This window comes from Aptenodytes forsteri, unplaced genomic scaffold (genome assembly GCF_000699145.1).
Source record: "Aptenodytes forsteri isolate BGI_AS27 unplaced genomic scaffold, ASM69914v1 Scaffold597, whole genome shotgun sequence".
Lineage (NCBI taxonomy): Eukaryota > Metazoa > Chordata > Aves > Sphenisciformes > Spheniscidae > Aptenodytes > Aptenodytes forsteri.
The window spans coordinates 177,203-200,187 of record NW_008795489.1 but is presented as its reverse complement, the minus strand read 5'-3'; the positions used below and the strand labels follow the sequence as shown (position 1 = coordinate 200,187).

At 37.8% G+C, this 22,985-nt stretch overlaps 1 protein-coding gene across 1 annotated transcript in view; it reads right to left on the bottom strand.

Moving 5' to 3' along the window:
- The window catches only part of HCN1 (hyperpolarization activated cyclic nucleotide gated potassium channel 1), a 188,783-nt gene that overhangs the window by 105,090 nt on the left and 60,708 nt on the right, over positions 1-22,985 (bottom strand). The gene's annotated exons all lie outside the window — the stretch shown is intronic.

Here is a 22,985-nt window from a genome sequence, read left to right as displayed (position 1 = left end):
AACATAGACATTTTCAGGTTTGTCATGGGCAAATTTGTTGGACAGAATTAGCATGAACAGTCACCTGCCAAATAGTATGGAGAAAAACACTGTATTTAGAACTTTTCTGCCATATTGGTTTTAAAGCACTTCCAAACTACAAATACAGACATATTCTTTACTTATTACACAATTCAGTCAACTCAAGATAAATATGTTACATTTTAATACGCATAATTATCACTATGCAGGAGGTCCATTTAGAAGATCAAGAATGTCCAGTTGGTATTTCATGGAATTTTAAGTAGAAAATATTATTTAATTGTACAGATAGACATAGAAATAAGAGGTTTTAGCACTGAAAACATCAGATTGCTAGAGGTATACAGCCATATTGGCACATGACATTTTGCATTTGTATAGAAAATAATTCACGTATGAAAGAGGGAATGTTTAAACACATCAGATTGCTAGAGGTATACAGCCATATTGGCACATGACATTTTGCATTTGTATAGAATAATTCACGTGTGTTTGTATCCCAACTTTTTCATATGTAAACTAAAAGCAGACATTAAGTACCCACACTGTATATGAGTGCAAGTGCAAATATGGAGAGCGTGTTACAGTGTCTTTCAACATCATTTTCTGTTAGTGGGAGTTTGTCCTTGTTTGAAAATGATGGTGTATGTTTTGAGTCCCAAAATGCAAAACCTGCACAGTAGAAACATACCTCAGACATTAACTTTATGTGCAAAACATTTTTTCAATCTAGGGCATTTTAAGAGAACATATTCCAAATTCCAGTTTGATAGACATTGGAAACAGATGCTTGTAACATTATTCAAAATGTCATGTCTTATCCAAATGCCATCTAGCTCCTGTCAACATTGAGGAGATGACACTGATTTTTAGGAGATACTGTAAATGGAAATAAACAGAAAAATGTCACCATTACACATTTGTCTTGTTAAGAAATGTATTTACATTACAGCTATTTCAGTTTCAGTAACATGATATGAACTGAGAGAGTAGCTGTGTGAAATGAAATAATTTTATTTTAAAGAACTGGAAAAAATAGCAAGGATTACTACTGTTCTGGAACACTAACACTCATTCAGGTTACACTTTATCCACGTGGTTATTATACTACAACCACAAAGTGCAGATAAATTCCTGATCACATGAAAAGTTGCAGAAGTTTTGTCAGAGAAAGCAGGATTTTCCTTAGAATATTTGTCTGAAAAAGTGCAGAAGATTAGATAGAAACAATACATACTTTACACAGAGATCACAACTTCCCCAGCAATTTTCTATCACATCAGCAAAGCAAGTTATCACATCTCTACACTGTGGTTGCACAAAAATCAAAGTTCTCACCCACACTGTTTTCACGCTACCTCAAGCTTCCCATTAGGCTTTACTGTAAGGGATGAGATTTTCAGAATAATTCAGTGTATTGGATACTGAGTGGTTTTTTTTTAAATGGATCACAAATATGACAATCAGAGGCAAACTGAGTGCTAACATCTTCATTTCTATACTTAGAAAGAGAACTTTTCTGAAAACATGCACCTAGGTGTATGTGATAAACAGGGGAAGATCTGGTTCTCCAAAACTCTCGAGAGTCCAAAAAACAGCACTTGCATATACCCAAGGCTCCTGAACCCTTATCCTGCCTCTGCAACTATGGGCTTAGGCAGCATGACAGATTGTGCATGTATCCTGTGATTATAGCTGCATAAAAATAATAATTCTATGGCTCTTTCACTTGGATGGAGCCCATTTTGGGCATCAATTCATATTACAGAGAGGGTCTGCAAAGCTCATATCTTGATATAGAATTTCCAGGATTTTGGAGCATTTTGTGCTGGTACATCTTCATTTCAAATTTGAAAATTGTATAATTGGGTAATGTGCACTGCAAAAAAAAAAAAGTGGGTGGATAGATTTGCCAAGGTATTTATTTCAGCATTTCCAAGATCTTGCCTAGCTCTTATGGATGTATCGCTCCCTGCCTACCCCATGAGACTGTGCGATGGCTCAGTAAGGCTTCCCAAACAAGCCAGCACAACCAGGACACACAAAGAGATATTACAAAGGGAGACTAAAATTCAAACCAAACAGCTGGAGCAGTGAGTTCAAACTAAAGGGCCTTGCTGAGGCAAAGAGGTCTGCCGTTGGCTTTGGGCCCTGCAAGGTCTATTCTATCTTGTCACAGGGATATGACTCTGTAACTATTGTTTTTCTTCAAAGTCTCTTCATTAATAGTGTGCCTCTGCAGAAATGCTCACATACTGCAAGAACAGTAACATGTTGAAAATTTTATGTGAAACCAAATCCAGCAAAGGAAATGATTGCAACAGTCTGTATACGACACTGCAGCCTTCCACCATTTCTGAAACCATTCACTCCAGAAATAACCCCTGTGCAGTTTAGCATTCAGGGTCAGTATTATTAAAAATGCATGAACATATTCTGGACATTATCTCGATTGCTTAACATGGTAACATTGTATCAGCATTTTAACCATACCATACTTTTATCACTCATCTTTTGCTTATATAGTCTAATATTTGTGTAGCCTATTCTCATAACTCTGGTAACTCTGTATTAAAGAAAATAACTTCATAAGAAAAATCTTAAGCAAATATTGAAAAAACCTTTTCCACTTCTCTGCATATTCTCTCTCCAGTAAATAAAAGCTGAGTTTTTTTCTCCTAAAAGGAACTTATCATGGAAATGTGTGCTTGGTTGGAAAAAAACATTTAAATACCCAAAACAGACATCGTAAATGAACAGTAATACTTGTTCATGGTACTGTATCGACATATTTACATTTGGAAGGGGGGGGTGTTATTTTTTTAAAACTAATAGCCAAACTACCCTGTGGACTGAAGTCATATGTTGCATGTTTAATATTTTATGTTTTTCCATTCGGGAACTGATTGTGATACATTGAAACAAAAGCAGTAAAAGAAGTCATATTTTTATAGCATTTTCTTTTTGTAATCACAAAGTACAGTTCCTGTATTAATGAACTAAATCTTATTAAACCTCCTAGGAGATGTGTGAAGTGTAGTTTGTTAAGAGAAGAACTGGAGGATAGAAAGCTAATGCCACTCATTTCAGCAGATGGTGGCTTGCCCGTCAGCCAGTCCGCCAGTGGGATAGGAAGAAATATAGGAAGACCACAAATCGATTTACCATGATTTTGCAGTACAGATGTGTGGTCAAATCTCTTTGTTTGAATGGATGTCTTCTCAAGATAATATTCATAACAAAAATAATTCAAACGCATGCAACTAAAGTTAGGCTCCTAAACCTGTTACTCAGGTAGTTAAATATAAATAACCTGGTTATCATTAAACACTTACCATCCACAAATGCCATGCACAGAAGCAGGAACTGCAGCTGTAAAACACATTTGAAAATCTGGCCACTTTATTTAGACTCCTAATTTCATACCTAAATATTCAGCTTAACCAGCAAGAGGTGCAAATTTTGGACAACACATTTCAAAAGAATTACTAGAGTGACATGAGATTACTGCAGCGGAGAAAACATTAAAATTCCCTTGAGAACTAACTCTTTCCACATTTTTATTTCACATAATAGGAAAGATTTAATAGATATCTCTCCTTTTTGCTTAGTACTCAGTTTCATTTCAATTACACATGATACTTTTTATTATTATCATGTTTGTTTGGGGAGGGGTGGTTATAATACTGTCATTTTTCATAGTTTCCATATACTTCAAAATCATGTTTAATAATAAATTTAGTTTATGAACTCACTTCTGAGAACTCATAATTTCTTCCTATACTATTTTCATAATCTTTTCTCTCTACCCTGGAAACCTTGAATTTTTGCCTAAAGAGCTGACAATGCCTCTGACAATGGCTGAAATGTAACCACAGATTAACAGTCTCTAATATTTTGGCAAAACATTGCTCACAGAGAATAAGAAATTGCTGAGGAGTCAGAGTTCACATGTTTTATCTCAGTTTTTACTCACACTTTATTAATGACTCTTTTTATTCCCACATGTGAAGCAGGAAACAGACTATTCCTTCCCTCACATTTATAATGAAGCGTATACTTTAAATTGGTCCTGCTAACTCTGATGTCTGAGCCTGAGACAGAAGAACTGTTCCAGTCTTACCAACCCACTTGCTTAATAGTATTTGAGGGCTGTCATATTAAGTTAATAGCGCACTTATAGTTTAACTAAACGAACAAAAAAATCGGTTGAACTGCTGTCGTGGAATGCATAGGTTACCTCTTCTGCCTTCTGACAATTGGCATGTAATATTTGTTCAGCTGTGGTTTTTAGTTCACTTTGATTTTTAGGTTCAGTTTACATAAAAATTGATTTATATAAATTATCAGAATTTAATTCTGATTAAAAAAGAAAAGAAAAAGTCAGTCTTAGGACTTCCTAGAAAATTTATTCAAATCTCACATCACTGAGTTCATCCAGACTCCTCTTCTTTTCCACCCTTCAGAAGTAACTAAAGGTGCTCAGTATCACAAAGCTAGCTTGCGTTTAATCTTCAAATTAGGATTTGCATCATGCCTCGAGCAATATGAAATGACATTCATACTAAGCGAGCTGTGTAGAGTCTGGAATATTAAATAGCCACAGTGGTGAGACAGAAAGAGCTGCACACGTGCATGGAGGCTCTGGAAAGCACGCTGAAAGCTGTACCAAGGGCAACACTGGAACTTCAGGCTAGACTGCAGGGCAAAATAACAGTTACAAAAATGACAAGGGGCCTCTGGTTCAATCTCTGGGTCAGTCCAGAATTATTAGGTTTATCCCTCAGAGCACCAACTAGGCAAAAACATAAATATAAAATATAAAAAATTTTCCTGCCTGAGCTAATTGTTCACTTTTAAGATAGTCATTCTAACAAAGCTCCCCAGGAAATACAATAATATAAAAGGGGGAGGAGAGCACAATGCCTCTTTTTGAGCATCCGTCTCTCAGTCTACTTTAAACAATGAAAGGCAATCATGGCTTTTTGTTTAGCCATTTGATATTCTACAAACTGATTTCAAAAGACATTCTTTGTAAATATCACTTGGGGTACTATGGGTCTGATCCAACTCCTACCAAAGCCAATTTCTTCGGGAGCTGCAGGTTACTACACTCTACACTGGAAATACATCTGGACAAGTAGATGTAAATGGGCATTGATTGAAATGCCTGGCTATGCCCTCAGGATAACATTTTACACTCAGCTGACTCCTGATGTGTGTGCTTAATTTTATGATAAATAATTCATCATTGATAATTCAGTAGTGGGGAAAGGTATATAGCACTATTTAATCTAGTTGTATTTGTGACCTTAAGCTGATGACAAACGCAAAGATCTGCTTCTGCTTTAGTTGGCCCTGAAGGGAAAACACCAGTGATTTAATAAACAGAACAAACTATTTTTAATCAAACATATCTGGAAGAAAGAACTGTGAATGGCCTATTTTATGTGACCTTTAAAAATTGTTATTTTCTAGATGGAGTCAATCTGACATTAGGTTTTATAATAGAAGTCACATTTATTCCAATTCAAGCCATGTACAAATGGAAGCCAGCTTCTGTGGAGCAAAAGGAACAAGCACAACAACATATAAATGTGATAGTGAGCTACATCCAGGTTAAACCTGAAAGCATTAACAAAACTACTTTGCTGAAGGAAGATTTAGGCAAGCCTTGGAAAGGCCACATATAACCAGGAAGCAAAATCTATTTACTCTATATAAATCCTACAATATGTATTTTCTACTGTAAATTGGCCAATGCCATACTAATATATTACCTCTCACACAGAGGGCATGACTTCACTGCCAAAACGTGTGTTTTTATTATCCTGTTGTGATTAATGTGTGCAACCTGTCTTGACATCTAAATAGAGGAGCAGTCACTTCAGTTCTACGATGAAGAAAACAAGCCAAGAATGACAAACCTCAGGATCGTGAAATAAAAAATATAGTGCTAATTTTCATTGTGTTTTTACAGAGGTCGAGGTCTCATTCTTCACTTATTTTGATGACAGAAAGTGCCTTATTAGACTAAGCTTTTATCTTCATTAACTGAAGCAAAGTAAAAACAAACAAAAAACAGTTCACAGCTGTCAGAAAGACACAAACATGCCATACTAACAGCCTGCCTCTGTGACAAAATTTATCTGAAGCTCTTCTCCTTAAATCATAGTACCAAACTGAGAGTGACCGTATGACAAAAAATACTTGAACTGTACACGAGCACAGAGATTGAGAATTTTGTCAGCTTGAAGTATAGCTCTGTTTCCATTTCAGCATTACTTCAAGCATCAGCATCGCCTGACGTTCAGCTCAAGCTTCTTGATGGGACAAGTATCTCAACTGATGGCATCGCTGAACTCAAGCTGGAGACCTCTGTGGGTGGAGCTGAGCTAGAAGGAACATTTCATTTATTATCTTTTATAATTATTTGTATCTTACAAAGAAGGCAGCTTAAAAACCCAGCCAATCTCTAAATGGCCCGAAATATTATTTATGATTTTTCTTACTAGCTGAGCAAGAGGAACTGTTTCTCATACTAACGTACAGATGTACTCTGGCGGCAACGAGAGAAAAGTTGTTAAGTTATTCACCGTCACTCATCTGCCCACAGAAAGGCCAAGGCAGGGACTCCCACAGCGCTGAAAAGGGCAGCAGAGCGAGCAACGTGAATCCTAAAAAATATCACTGCCTATGTTTCAAATATAAGGGCATAAAGTCAGATACCTGACTGCATTTTTAGGAATTAATATCAGCTTCTGAAGCCTATGTTCCCCAGTTTTAATATACTTATATAAGCAGTTTTCATCCTCAATGAATGTGAAATAAAACAATAAATACCAGACATATATTTATAAAGAAATCTACCATAAAATGTGTCAAAAATGCTGAGACAACTTAGGGAGAACCTTAGGAAGTACCAAAGTCTTCACAAAAAGTGCCATGTCTGACAAAATTGTTTTACGACATTACTGATCACTCAAGTCTCACAAACCCTGAACCCTTTTGATTTCCATTTTTAAAGCATAACTTTGGAGATAATCACACTCTACCCCCGGCATGCTAGGTCTTTTCCTCTGAGCCACGTATTTAAAAGAAAGGAGCAGGGCAGTGCCCTGGCTGCACCTGCCATTGAAACAGGCAGGACACGATCCGGACTCCCAGATTCAACAGCGAAATTCAATAAAAGTGAATAAACACAAAGCGGATACACTGCAGGAAGTACTTATAAATACATACAAAGTAACGGCATACCTCAGAATAATATATTTTTACAATCAACATTGTACAAATGGGACACGTGTAACCAACCTCTTTCAACCTCAGTATTTTCCTAAACTTCATTCTTTTTTTTTTTAAAGTAGTCATGTTTTAACTTCCAAACTCTGTGAATATGAAATGAAATCAAACACTTTCTGATAGTAGAAGCACCAGAAGATTGGATGTACACAGAAACTTGAAAGTTTGCATGTTTACAAAAATTGTAGCTGAAACTATTGTTTCTGTAAAACAATTCTTTCGGTGTTTTTTGTTTTCACTAGATCTGTATGTCATGACAGGCTGCAAATACTTCAAGGAGCTTCTCTTGTCTCAGCTAGAACCAGGCTTGGGAGGCAAATGAAGGTGTGTGAATAAAAGGAAAAGAAAGGTTTCTCTTGCATCATCCTAAACCCCCAAAAGAATCAGTCTGAGATTTAAGGGGATGGTTCATTAATGTTATTAAATTACCAGTTCTTTTTACATGATGCCTACCCCCAAAATCACACTGCTGCATATCCGAGCTTCAAACTAATTGTCCTAATTATAATACAGCTACATAATGATCTAATAGCAAACAACTGAAATAATGAGGAATATTTCTCCTGGGGAATTTAAGTTGGTGTCTTACTGAAGGTGTTGAGGTTAATCTTCCAAACATGGAAATAATGGGCAAGGAATTGAAAATGAAAGTCATTATGTTAAACTTCTTGTGGAAGAAAAGTTCTGAGACCAAATCAATTCACAATGCTTTCTTTTAATAGCATGTGATACCTTCATTTTAAAAAGCTCCAAAATGTTGTTTTATGAGGCACAATTGTTACATTTTAATGTTTATATATTGGGGTTGTTAAGATTAAATATAAGCTATGAATAAAATATGTAAAATTCTATACTGTATTAGAATAACTTTCACTTTTTATAGTAATCTAAAAGAAGAGTTCATAGACCAATCCTTATTAAAAAACCAAGACTGCCAGTACAAGTCAAGGCAGATGGTTAGTGCACAATACTGTGTGAAAGTCATAACTCTTCATCAGCTGGATGCTTAAAGCCCAAAACACAGAAAATCAATTCATTCCTTTGAAAATCTTGGTAATAGCAAATATGATGAAGTCACTCATATATCATAATCACACACACACACACATAAAAATCAAAGAAATTACAACTAGAAGTATATATGTGAATAAATTTTTATGCTAATTACATATCAATGATTTGAGGTCTAAGTCAATGTTTCATGATATTGACAAATGATTTTTAAAATTATATGGCTAATTGAACTGCATTATAGAAAACTTTTTTCTGGAAAGTGTAAATGAAGTCTACAGTTAAAAAATTACTGTCACTCAAAACCACATAGAGGACCTCTTTTGGGGTTTTACAAGTTAAATACCAAAAAAGAACTGATGTCTGGGCAGGTAAAAAGAACACAACAGAATCGCAGTCTTAATAATTTGCCTCAAAAATTGCCAGCAGAAATTAAGAACTCAGTTGCCTGATAAATGTAGTTGCCTAGATAAATCTTCATGTAGTCAGAAAAATATTACCAGTTTAAAGAAATTACTTTGGAGATTTGCATACAATACCTTCTCTCGTAAAATATTATGTTTACTTGGTTTAGTACATAAAACTACCGTGAGCAGAAATTTCAGCTGTTAAATTATTCTATTTTTGTATAGAAAAAAACATTTACCAATGTTCAACATTTGGTAAATACATGACTATCATTATTACGAAAAGTGAGTAAATACTTGCATACCCACAAACATAATTCGCACACAGTTCTGAATACTCAAAAGGCTCTACAGATCTCTAAGGATAGTCTATGAAAAAGTGAGAGATTGAACAAAAAAAAGACAAAAAAGACATACAAGTAATATCAGAAAAGAGGAACTACAGTAAGAAGAAAGAAGTGTTCTTTCATGGTCCTATTCGGGTTCTTTGATTTTTGCCTATTTCCAAACTATTATTTGAAATTATACTTGCTTCTGATGGGTAAAATTTTTTCAGTGTGCAATACACAATCAACTTAGACTTTGTGTTTTAATGCTATCAGTTATAATGATGAAGAGCTGATGAGGGGACGTTGTGCCTGGACTGATTTTTTCCCATTATTTTTTGAGCAAATAAATTAATATTAACTAAGTAATTAATTATATTTTAACATGGTTATTTTACTACGTTAAAGTATTTTGAAGAAAAAAACTGTTAGTGCACAGCAAGCCTCGTTTAAAACCATGGTACCTCTCACAGTACTATAGTCTCTCCAAGAAGAGTTTACATTTAATAATTTTTTTTTTTTAACTAGTACCTCATTAAACACAATGCCTAGCTGTAGTTTACCATATGAATAATGGAACAAGACATATTACTTTATAAATGACACAACATGTCAGCCTATGAATTTGAAACATACACTAAAATGTGCATAATACAACTGAAATAATTATTTACTAAAACTCATCAACAGCAAATCATAAACTACACGAAGATGTGGAAAGTCTAGTCAGTCAGAAAGCACCACTGAAACACAACAGTAAAATATAGTAACATTCCTACACCCCCATCCCCTATTTTTTTACTTTCTTTTATATCATTCTTGCACTTTTTCTAGCAAGCCAGTAAGAGAAGTGCAGGATGTGCACCAAACCCCTGGCCAGCCCAACATGACACCCTTCCTCTCGCCTCGCACCCCCTCCCACATTTATTTTGTCAGTGCTTTCCACGCCACTAAACCGCTGAGCACAGAGGTGCTCCTGCATGCTCCTTGTCCCGGCATATTTGCACAGCGAGCTGCCCACTGAACCAGCCTTGCTCAGTGTCTCTGCTGGGCCATGGCACACAGTCTCTCCTGGGAAGGTTGCCCCCAGCTTAGCAATCACCACATTAGGTTTATTCTTGCTGAAGGTCTAATGTGATGGCCCAGCCTTTCCAGATACAGATCTGTAGTTGTCTCCCTGCCTTTACTTTCTCGGCTGTCTTAGCAGTGGCTTTCTACATTTTCTAGCTGATCTGATGAACATGTCTTGTTTTCAAATTGCGCTTCGTCTATAAATCACTTAAACTTTGCTGTAGATTATTTTGCCCCATTTTCTAAGGACAGAATATCCATTAGGTTGCACTTTGCAAAGCCTGGCTCTAGTTCCCTACTGCAGCTCTTGGAGTCACCCCAGGTGATCATCTATGGTCTATCTTCAGAGGTTTGATCTCAACATTTTATCATTGCATTCAAATTTTATGAGACTACTGAGTCTTGAGTGATCTGCTGTTGAACACTATACAAACAAACACCTTTTGCACAATTACTGCTATTTCTGTGTATGCTCTCAATTGACCATTCATGTTGTGGAGGAGAATATACTTCCTTATTTGCCCCAGGAAACCATCTGTCCTCTCATGCACTTTGATTTAGTGTACCAGCATTTCTGCTAGCCAGATGCTATTGCCAGATCTCCTTCAAAGCAGTATTTCAGTCCATCCTGCACTTGGAACAATCTTCTGTGCACTCATTCCTTGCAATCTTGCACTGATTTACTGGCAGGGGTTTGCTTTTGGGATTGCCTGCAGCCTTTTCCTATGGATGCAAATGTATGTAAAGAAAATCAACTGCACGTTGCACCACAGAGCTAATCCATCCTGTGTTCTGCAAAGGACCTTACAGGTTTAGCAACCAGCAGTGAGCTTTTTTGGGCAGTATCCTACTCTCAGACCACATTGCTGAAGGCTCAGTAATTTATTGCTTTCTTTCAGCTTATTATTTACAAAAGCAAAAGTCACAGAATTTTGTCCGTTCTCAAGAGCACTTCATGCAGCCTTTTACTGTCTGACTCTCATCTCCAGACCCTACCTGTTACAAGCACAATTAAAGCACTCTCACAGCAGGGCAGCCAGTGCAGGCTGGGGCTAGCATTACCTCTTCTTGACATCACAGACTACGGTTCACTTCACGGTTGCAATACTGCGCAACACTGAGCAATACTCATGTTTGTCAACAGTGCAAAGCAAAAACATCTCTCGTTTCACATTTTCTTATGAACAGATCACATTCACTTGTTGGCTTCTGAGTGGGTTTAGTATATGCTAGACCCCACTTCCAGTCTCCTGTTTCTGCTTTCTCTGTCTGCTGACACCGAAGCCGATACCATAGTCCAGCTGCAATCAAACTGGCTATTTAGCAACAACATAACTCATATATGACAGCCAAACGACTGGCAGCCAATGAAGAGGACACATAGTGAAGCAAGACTTGAGGCTAAGAACTTGAAGCACACATGCTGCTCTTCTTTGAATTATCCCATGTGCTCCTGTTTTTTTTAATTCTTCCTTGAACAGAAGGAAAACTTTGGGACATTTCCTTTGGGATATTTAATAGCATTACCTTCCATTCCCTTTACATTGCTGTTAAAAGATGGAGATTTTTCTTGTTGCTGTTTGAGTGGATTCCTCTACAATACAGGCTGCAATCTATTGCTTTCCTTCTCCATCAGTCTGTTTCTGTCTAGCCCTTATTTTGTACAGCTCTAACCTCCCAATGCTTTCCTTTTCTGCTTTCTATATATAGCTCACATTTCAAACAAAATAAAGATTGCTAAGCAGTATCATGTAATTTTTTTAAAGAAAATAGTATCCTTACTTTCTCTTTGTGGATTATAAGCAATTCCAAACTGGTGTTGAGATTTTGACTCACCTGTATTTCTAAAGGCAGGCTCTTCTGTTACTAAACATCTGGAGGAAAAGAATTTACTTTTGGCAAGTAGACCAGAATTTCCCTCTAGTTTCTGTGCTTTCTCTTACTCTTGTTCCCCAGAGCATCCCTGCAGTACATTTTCAGTCCATCCATTCCAAATGTTCTAATTTTTCTATACCCTGTCCCTGCGTCATATCCTCTTTTGGTTTTCATTTTTTTCATACACTCTCACAGAGAACACAAACGTGACATCCAAAAAACATCCAGAAAAGGTTCTCCAATTCAGAGAAAGAAACTCTGTCCATCCTTTTTCAGAGTGATTGTATTCAATGGCTGCCATTAAAAGGTTAGTATTTCAGCTATCACATGGTGGCAATATTGCCAACTCCAAGCCAATATAATTGTGATTTAGGTGACCCCATAAAACTTGAGATTAATTTAAAAATATGCTTTGGGTTGTTCATATTCTTGCGTCTATCAAACTTCCCTCAGAAATTGGTGGGAGGCTAAAAATAGCTATAAAAAAAGAAAACAGTAATAAATCTGAGATTTTTACAAGATCACACAACTCCAGGAACTGGGACGTAGCAAGAAAAGCAATACTGTAAGGCCTACCATAAAATTGGAAGAGTTTGCAAGTTTGCAATGATATTTCAATCATCCTACTTTTACTATCTTAGTCCTAAATTACAGAAATTCTTTGTTTCCAGAAGGCTAAATCCTGGAAATGTTTATCCTGTGTGCTCTCAGTGCTGCAGTTTGCATCTTTGGACAGTGCTGTGACAGAGACTGAACAGCAAGAACAGTATTTACACAACTGCAGAGTGACAGTGAAATGGAACGTTATTTTTATCGTTGAGTTTGGCAGCACCAGCTAAGCACTAGGTGCTTCGAGTGTTTCAAAAGGCCTAGTTTGTACATGGTAGAGCTAATAGCTCAGGAAGAGAACGATAAAAAACGCAGAGAAGGTGGGAAGGAGGCGGGCAATTGTAACCAGCACATGCAAAAACCAACTCAGCATGCGTGGAAATGGGCTCAGTTAAGATTGCACACTGTTCAGGTAGTGCCATCAGGAGCACTGAGTGATGGTGTCTCACACATGGTCAACAAGGATGGAAAAAACAGCAGCACTGAAGTGCGTCCCCATGCAACAAAGGTGGTGAGTGCCAGGAGGAGAACCAGCCCACCGCCAGCGGGGCTGCAGGCTGCCCCTTCCCCATCCGCCTTTTCTGACGTCATCTAATACGGTAATAACGCCACGACATTCCGGTTTTGTCATTTTTTTCCAGTTGACTAGGTTCACCCACGTGCCATGGTCGGGCACATAAACTGAGCCCTTTATACAAAGAGTCGGGGTGTCTTGAAGCATTTGCGTGGGGATGGTGGCAGACTCTCTTATTTACCAGCCCCTCTTATTTCTAATGAGGCGGTGAAAATAAAATATGAGGAGTTCCCAAGCAACCCCATCCCACAAGCCAGATACTGTTTTATTTCCAAATGCTTTTCCAGCTGCATAACTGTTGCATGCCTGTGGGGTGTGCGTGTGTGTGGCATCACTCAAGGAAGGGAAAAGGGCAGGAGAGAAGCAAGAAGAAGCTGTGATTTTACAGAGCTGTGAAAACTATTTGCCTACCCAGTCCTTGCCCTGCAGATACAGGCCATAAGCAATGAAAACAGGCTGCAGGGAGTTTTCTGAAAGATTGCTGAACGTGGAGTAGCACTTACTCAATTCTCTACCAGGCAGTATTCCCTGAAGTACAGTTTTGAAATTACTCTGGACAATTTATCACCTGCCCAAATGACCCTGTCATTTGGCTAGTCCATCCGCCTGGAACTTACTCTAATATTCCCAGCCCCAGAAGCAGCAATAAACAACTGCCATCTTTTATAAATCAACCTGCCAAATACAGTTTTTTTCTTCACTTTCTGATGCCCAGAAAAATAATAGTCATTCCTGGGTCACCCACATGTTTTCTAGACATTAAAATGTCACCATTTTCACTGCTAAATAGAAGAAGGAAAAAAAAAAAACAACCCACAATCATGATCATCCTGGGAAATCCTTTACGGTCTGACCGGCTACCATGTGACTTCTATTTCTGGAATAAACACATTAAAAATAAATAAAGAGGTTGTCTTACTTTTTTAACATGCCTCATGTTAAATATTCAGACTCTGCTCTGCACAAGACGTCCATTTACTCTGCTCACTTGTGCATCTTTACAATACTAACTGCAGAATGGCTTATTGTTGAGAAGCAGGAGACACGGACACCACGGCTCGTCCCTGGCTCCCTAACGGTTGTCTGGACGAAGAGCGGCTGCACAGCAGACAGAGGACCCCTCTGGGGTTGCTACACCCTTTCTTGTGCACCCAGCACAAGGAGGTCGTATATTTCCCACATATAATGCTCAACCCCTTTACTCCCCTGAGATTATGGAGTGAGAGCGCTCAGTGTCTTTACAGTTATCATGAGGAGAAACAGTGATAAATATTATTTATATTAAAAAAGCCTAAATAATTAATTACACTCTTTTTTTCCCCCAAGAACCAAGGAGTTCATTGCATCATGGTAACAATAAAGTGAACATTAGCTCTGAAAGTCAAAACAAAGCAACGAACAAAGTAAATCATTATTTTCAAAAGATGGAAAAGGTTTTGTAGTCATAGACTAAATCCTCTTTAAATCACAATCGTGTCTCTCCAACATCTTACTATCAAACTTTTTAGTTTTCCTCTCAATTGATTTGTCTTCCCTTTGCACTTCAGTGATTATTGATTCTTCCCTTCTGAAGGAGCACAATTACAAAACAATTATCTGCTCTCTCAGTATTTTCCTGTCAGCTACAAGCAGAATGTTATTCCATTAGTGTACTGTTAGATCTTTTCTCCTAACACAAGTACAACTGTTAAAATGGGAAAACAGTGCACAATTTGTTTTCTGATGCTGGATATAATGTAATATATATGTGATATCATCTGTATATGTGTGTGTATATACATACACATACATAAATATATATACAGATGACATATGACAGTGGTGCATGCAGAAGTAACACTGGGCTTTTGATACATGCCTGAAGCTCTTAAGGAATCAAAACTCCACCTTCTACCTTAGCCACACTCTCCTCAACAGTGTTTCACTACCAAATGCACTGTTTCTGTGTATAAACGCAGCACCAACTGATGCCATGCTCAACATGCAATTCTTTGCCACCTGCCCCGTTTCTTCTGCACTTTCAAAAAGCTCTTTACTTAAGAATGTACAGAGCTCCTTCAGAGGATGTATATACCTTCAGGTATCCTAGGGAAATCCTTGTCTCCCAGAAGTCAGTAGGAGTTCGGTATTGCCTTTAGTGGATCCAGCATTTCACTTAATTTTCCCAGTCCTCTCGTGGCTGAATTAAATGGCAGTTAGTATGTCCCAACCATAAGAGGAGAAAGGATTTGGGAGGCATGAATCCAACAGACAGCCAAGAGGGAGAGACAACTGTGGGGTAAAGATAGCTGAAACATAAGAGCTGTGGTTCATATGGATTTTAGTTCATTTCAATTATTATTCCATTTTATCAGATGTCACACATTTTGTTTTTATGCCTGAAATAGCAAAAGGATCCATTAACATGTCCTCGTATATCTTCTACATCAAAATAAATGTAAGTTCAACTTTTATTTGTGCATCTGTACTCCTGGCACTGAGAACACGCACGTCTCTGTTATCAACAAACAGTAACATTATATCAGCCTGTACTACATGTTATTGCATTTATTTTATCTGTAGCAATAAAATTGGCCATGCTGGTGAACATGCTCTTTTCTGGAAAGCAAGCTAGGGACAAATTAGTAGATTTTGCATCTTTTGCCGTTTACATAGGATTCACATGGAGACTGGATCTTATCTAACTAACTGAAGACTACTGCCATGTGGGTATTTACTACTTTTGTATCTTCACCTGATGACCTAAGAGAAAATACACTGATACTGTTTTATATGTGCTGTGGACTTGAACACTATTTAGCAGGATACTGAGAGGAAAGGGACACCACTGTTAAATTTGTGTACAGGAATACAGAGTAAAACTACAGCCCAAATCACCAAGCACTGAGAACTAGCATAGAGAACACGCACACCCCATTACAAAGTTTCCCTGCCATTCCTATTATTATCATTACTACTTATTTTACACCAACTTTAAAAAAGGTACAAAAACTGCCCTGCTAAGCAACTTGCAACATCACCTAGACCTGGCTAATTAAGGATTCAGAAAAAATATCATGCAGCTTAATGCATAAAATGAACACCCAGAATGTCTGAACATTTCGTTCTTCTCCAACACATAGCCTATTTCATTTTAATCCACTAGGCCGTTGGGTGCCTTTTTTAATTTTCTTCCCCAATCACTTCAGCTTTCAGACTTACTTTTGCATTACTGCATTTGGTGTGACAGAAGTCCCACATACACTATTTTGAAACACTGCATTAATTGTAAAAGTGCCTTGTGACTAATACTAACCATCTTAGGACACAGTTAAAGTTTTTCTTGTGTTTTGCAGCTTTGCTTACTTCAGTTCTTCTACACCAAATGTCACAGAAATTATTATCCCCAAGCCAACAGGACTGAAGCCACCTTCCCCAGCGCTACTTCAGCAATGGCCCAGGTGTCACCACTACTAATGACTGCTAAGAAATGCTATCACAGAGATTCCTCTTTGGTATCACTAGCAGCTCACCTGTCATGCTTTACCTTTTGAAGCTTATTAATATAGTTGATATTTGTGATCACACTGAAAAGCCTACATGTAAATATATATAGACCTAGATCTGTAATATCATTTATCAATTGGATCACAGAGATAATGGTGATTCATATGGAGGACACCTCTGTATAAAAAGACAAGAGAAGAACCAGAGGAGACTTCTCTCATCTGTTTCTCCTCTCATACCGCACACACAGACCAACCCTAAGCCTCCTGCCCTTCTCACTAAATGAGCCAGCTGGGCACCCTCAATGGAAAAATCCTCCAGTGTTGCTAGAGCAGGAAACCTGCATGACAGAAACTGCCCTCTGGAAGAGTCTCTCTGTTCCACTGAATTTAAACACCACCTGGGAAGACTCACATTCTAGTCTTAGCACCTAAACACCCTTACAGAGGTTCTTCTAGGTTATTTTACTGCAGTGGTTGGGTTTATTGCTCTCTGCTTTCCAAGGGCCAGCAAGATCTTTGTTCCCCGCAGTAAAAAATTGAAAGAGGGCTGCACCAACCTGCAAGGGCATTTCTCCCTGGTTGTGGGGCATGGAGTGGGTAGGAAATAACAGATGTAGCTCCTCTGCTCCCTCGACAAACTCTTTTGACACCTAGACCCTATGCCACAAGGATGTGACTAATGAGCCAGCCTGGGTACTCATGCAGCGATGCCCCAGTGCTGCACTGCCCCATGTTTGCACTGCGTGAAAAGCTGACGCAAGCTCATGGGGGTCATATATCTCCCCACAAATCCACGGGCAGTCTTGCCCAGATTTTGCATTTTAGGATAGTTCCTCACTAAAAGTAGTCAACAGATGAAAAAGAAGAACATAGTAATTAACATACTGCAACCCTAACTGGTCACCAGAAAGGATTAATCTACACATGATGTGCTAATTTCCATTAAAAAAGCCTAAATATGGATGTAAAGAAATACATAAGCAAATAAAAACAAATTGGGATAACTTATTCTAGATTAGCAGTTTAACGGTTTGCCAATATCGTATTGATTTTAATATAGTATGACTAACCTTGTCTTACATAACTCCTGTTATCTACCTTTATCGACATTTCTAACTTATTCTAGATTAGCAGTTTAACGGTTTGCCAATATCGTATTGATTTTAATATAGTATGACTAACCTTGTCTTACATAACTCCTGTTATCTACCTTTAAAATGTCGACATTTCATCAAATCCTGCTGAATGTGTTAACATGGCTGTCACCTGATGTAGAAAAAACACTATTTCTTTATAACGTTTTCAATTAGTTATATCTGAATTTTATTGTAAGAACCTGTATTTTTATCAAACAGGTCAACCACTCAGACCCAGTCCACTCCTGTTTGTCCCTTCTCTCTGTTGGCATGGCTTTACCAGGGAAGTTTTAAAACATGTTAAAATCTAAATAAAAAAATACAAACATATTTTAGTGAAATGTTTATACTTTTTTAAAGAAAAATCTGTATTCAAGTCCTTGTACATATTTTCATGACAAAATTATAAATAAACTCTAGTATAATATCAAGCAATCCTCATAGAAGAATGGTTTTATTCCCTGAGTTATACAAAAAACTCATTAGCCACCTTTATTAGAGAAAAACATGGAATCTATTATACAATTGACATTTTAGAGATCATCGTGTGTTTTAAACTGTTTTGATTTTGCTTTTATTTACATATAAAGTATTTGATTACTTTTGAACAAAAAAAGCATGTAGTGCCACCTAGGGGTATTCATAAGCTTATGAATTTGAATTTTTGACAGCTCAAATATTCTGAATTAGGTTTATTTTTCATAACAGCATTCCTAGGAATAAAAATACGTATTAAAGGAGGTTTATGCAATTTAGTTTTGCCAGCCTGACAGTAGGGCATATGCTAATTCCAGAAACACCATGAAATTAAGTTTTTTCTCTGTTTCAGCCAGTACTCTAAAGTAACTGGTTCTCACAGAAAATTACAAAATAAATAATCTGTATATTAGAGGGAAATAAATAATCATGAAAAAATGCCCTTCTCCTGCCTCAAAACTCACATCTTACCAGAACAGTGGAAAACTAAGAATCACACTAATTGGCTGTATCAGATGTGTGAAATGCCATTTCACATGCTTGAGTTTGCATTTAATTTCCTCCAGTCCAACAAAAGATGGGCCAGGTGGGAGGATTCCTCAGTAGCGGCGTGAAGCCGAAGGGGAAGTCAGCCACAGCACCTACTTACTCACATCAGTTTTTATTTCTTGGGTAGTTTTGTTTTCTTTTGTTTTGTTTTCCCCTTGCTGTTAGTTTTTGTCAATGAGGGATATATCGGTGTTATTCTGGAAAGATTGTGGGTAGAAAAGTGGATTAATCTATTATAGACTACTTTCAGACACAGTTAATTGATCAAAAGTGCACTGCTACCAAAAGCAGCCTTGAATGTACCATACTGATTACAGATAAGGACTTTTCAGGCACATTTTGTCTAGAAAATACTACAGCAAATATAATACAGGCAGAGGACTAATCCTTGCTATTGTTTTTCAAGGCAAACTCGGAATGACCAAACTGACCACACTTATGAAAACTTTTTAACCAGGCTGCCTTAGCAATGGAAATGCCTCACCACCTTCTGTGTACATGGTATGGACCCACCCCACAACAGTACTCCAGCACTTCACCAAGCCAGAACTTTATACATTAACTTGTTCAATAAAACAAAATACGCATTTGCAGGTGATGCAGCATGAGCTTTTTCTGCCTAACCCAGCAAAGCACTAAACAAGTACCTTATTTTAAGCACATGAGCAGTTGTCTTGATTCACTGGGGAAAAAATCCAACCAACCAAACAAGGCTCTGTCCATCATTTTAACTTTGTCTAGGAAGGTTGGCATCACTGGAAAGCGTGCAGTTATTTGTCTCTCTCGACCCTGCCTCTTTGTCAGACACAAACCGGGCAGTGCCACTCTCAGTCCAACCTGCCACCGTCTCTATGAAATACCCTGATATCACTTTCACAAATACCACAGGAGCAAGAAAGGCTGGTTTTAATATTCTGAATTAATTTATCATCAACTTTCAGTCTACACGATTTTTCAGTCATATTGGATTATAGTGTCATAGTAATCATTCAGTTTTACTGGATACAACCTAAAAAACACCCCACCTAAGTGCAGAAGTGGCAGAGTCTATTCAGTGCAAACTACAAGAAAACCAGACAAGTCATTTAACAAATGTTCCATGTTCCACGTAGCAGGGTTTTTTTCACAGCTTCCTCCTCTCTATCAAGCACACCCACTCATCTCCACACTCAAGGAATTCAAAGATGTTACCAGAACGTCTGTGAGGTTTGAAGAATCTGTGAAATTGTATGGATTATTTAGAAAGCGCTGTTCAGAAACACTGTATTTATAATGGATTTTTCCAAAGAAGTTGTTCAACATTTCCCTTAGAAATCTGCAGGAACTAGAAACATAAGCACCAGACAGAGGATTTAAGTCTTACTTTAAAGTACTAATGTCAATGCAAATGTGGACTGTGGAATCTTCATATTCTATTATTAAGCATTCAGATGATACAACAACATTAATGCAATAAAATTCTATTAATCACGATAGTGCTAAAAAGAAAGACAGAAAGAAAAAAAAAGGCTAGTAAACTGATATCCCTAGCAATATTGGATTTTTCACAGACTGTATGGGAGATCAATCCTGAAAAATGCTGGGTGGGTTCCCTGGTCCCAATCCAGGAAAGCACTTAGCAAGTACCTTATTTTAAGCATATTAGCAGTTGTCTTGACTCAAACCAAAACCAACCAAACAGGGGTCTGTCCATCATTTAACTTTGTGTAGTTAGGTTGGCATCACTGGAAAGTTATCTTGTCACCTGTCAAAATGTAGATCCATTCTGATTTTAGCTCACTCTGTTACATTCTAGTGGAGAACTCTTTGCTTTACATCATCTACCAGACCCAAAAGCCTCCTCAATTACATTATTTCTCTTCTCTGAAGTTAGTACTTCTGCACCTAGAGCCTGCAAATCCTATTACACCCTTGTGTGAGGGTCCTCACATACAATTCACCAAACTAATAGCATTTTTGTAGCTGCACTTCATTCCAATCTAATTTGATTTTCTAGTGGAATGGTTTAATCATCTTTTTGGAAATAACCCCTCTCTGCTGTATTCTCTTAGGCTACTTTTCCCCTGCATGAGAAATAACCCCTCTCTGCTGTATTCTCTTAAGCTACTTTTCCCCTGCATGGAAAGAGAACAGTTATGGACAATTAAAATTACTCTAAGTGAAAAAGGGAAAACTACATTTTAAATTATGTTCAATAACTAAGAGTTTGTTGAGCTGACCTCTCTGAGTTACAGAAAGGCCTAAAAATAAAAACAAACAAGTACCTCTCCTTGATACACTGCTTATTGACTTTCTTATTCTTACAAAAAAAAGTGTTTAGAGGCTGTTGGTTTTCTCCCCTTATTAATTACTGCCTTCATTTACCCAAAGTGAATTTTTTATGAGTCAGGAACAATCCAGGCCAGTCTATCTCCACCACATTCCCAACCTGTTATATTTTTCAGCCTGCCCAGAGAGTTATACAATGGTCCCAGTTAAATAATCCCATGTTCTGTGGTAGATCTGCTTAGTACACTGTTTGCCCCTTCTTCTGCTCTGTACAGGCAACACAGCACACTGAGTAATGGTTTCTGAAGAAGTGCTTTTAGCCACCTCCCCTTCCCTTTTGACTATTATTTGAGACATTTTATGCATTTATGTGTTTAGTTCTTCAGTGCCTGTACTCTGAGACCACATGGCACTGATCACACCAGAAATTCAAACTGGAATTTCTCCTTCTGCATAAAAACAGACAAAAAAACCCAACCTTGTTATAAGCTTTGTGGGCTTTCTTATGTATGAACTCTTATCTCTCTCGAGGGGATCCACGCTCAGACCAAACTGAGAACCAACAGAAGGCAATGCAAAACTTAGGGTGTGAATCTTGCAAATCAGCATGGACTAAACAACAAATGCCTATAAATAACAACTGTGGAGAGCCTAGTAAAAACGTCAGTACAGTAAGACAGGATGGGGTAAAACATGTGAGGAGTCAAGATAAGCCCCTCCAGATAAGATTTTGCAGGATTGGTGGTAGTAGGCAAGGACATTTAGCAATATCTTTACACTTTCTGATTGGGAAAGGGAGTATCAGAGGACAGAAATAAACACAGGTTTTCTTAATTCTTCCTGCAGAGCACATGAAGAATTAGTAAGCAAGTTGTGCCACCTGAGCACCAGCCAATGTCCCAGATCTAGATTCGCTGCTCCAGAGGTACCTAACGAGACATAACAGCAGAGCAAGCAAAGATACTTGATGTTTGATGCGTGGCTAAAGGCCTATTTTGCTATTTCGTGAAGCCAGGTGTAACAATTTTAGGATTCTCTGTCCAAAATAACAGCTCTAGCACCAAGTTTCAGCCAAATACTGCTTTTCTACAACTCACATAGAGATCCAGGCTGTCCCTGGCCAGCCACAATGCAAAATAAGGGCTTTGTACGCTCTTGGCAAGCTACAAGGAGTCCCCTCCTTTTGCACAGTCCCAGGCACCAGAAGCCAGCTCCCATCTTCAAATAAAGTATCTAACACAGCTTTGACACTTCAGTTTGGACTCGTAGGTCACCTGAGGGTTTTAATGGAATGGTCTCATACACACTTACATGAACATGCAGAGATGAACCTATCCGATGCAGGCTCTGGCAGGTTTTCACATGAAAATACAAAACAGCTAAATGCACACATCAACCCCTGATATTAGACAGTGGAAGATGGTACTGAATGCTCCTCCTATCCAGGTCTAAGAGAATTAACAAAGTACAAATCTCAGAATAAATGGGAAAGGAAAAGTAATTGACTTCTTTTGGTTCTTAGCTCATTACTGCTACAGTAAAATTAGCCTGTCAATGCTTATGAAACGTTCCTCACAGATTCATACTGCCTGTGTCCAAAAATTATTCAGAAATCTAATCCATACGTTTCTTCCTTGTGCCTCGCCTGGACGACTGCAATGCTTTCTCAGCAGGTCTACCAGTAAAGCCGATTAGTAGTCCCCAAGCAATTCAAAATGCGTCTGCAAGACACATAGCTAAAAAGAAAAGGATATTTCTCAACTGTAACCCCAGCATAAATCTTTCAAACAGACTTTTAGTTTGCACTTGGAATCATATCATTTTGCACAGAACACAATAAGATTCTAAATTACCTTACTAAGTTGCTCATT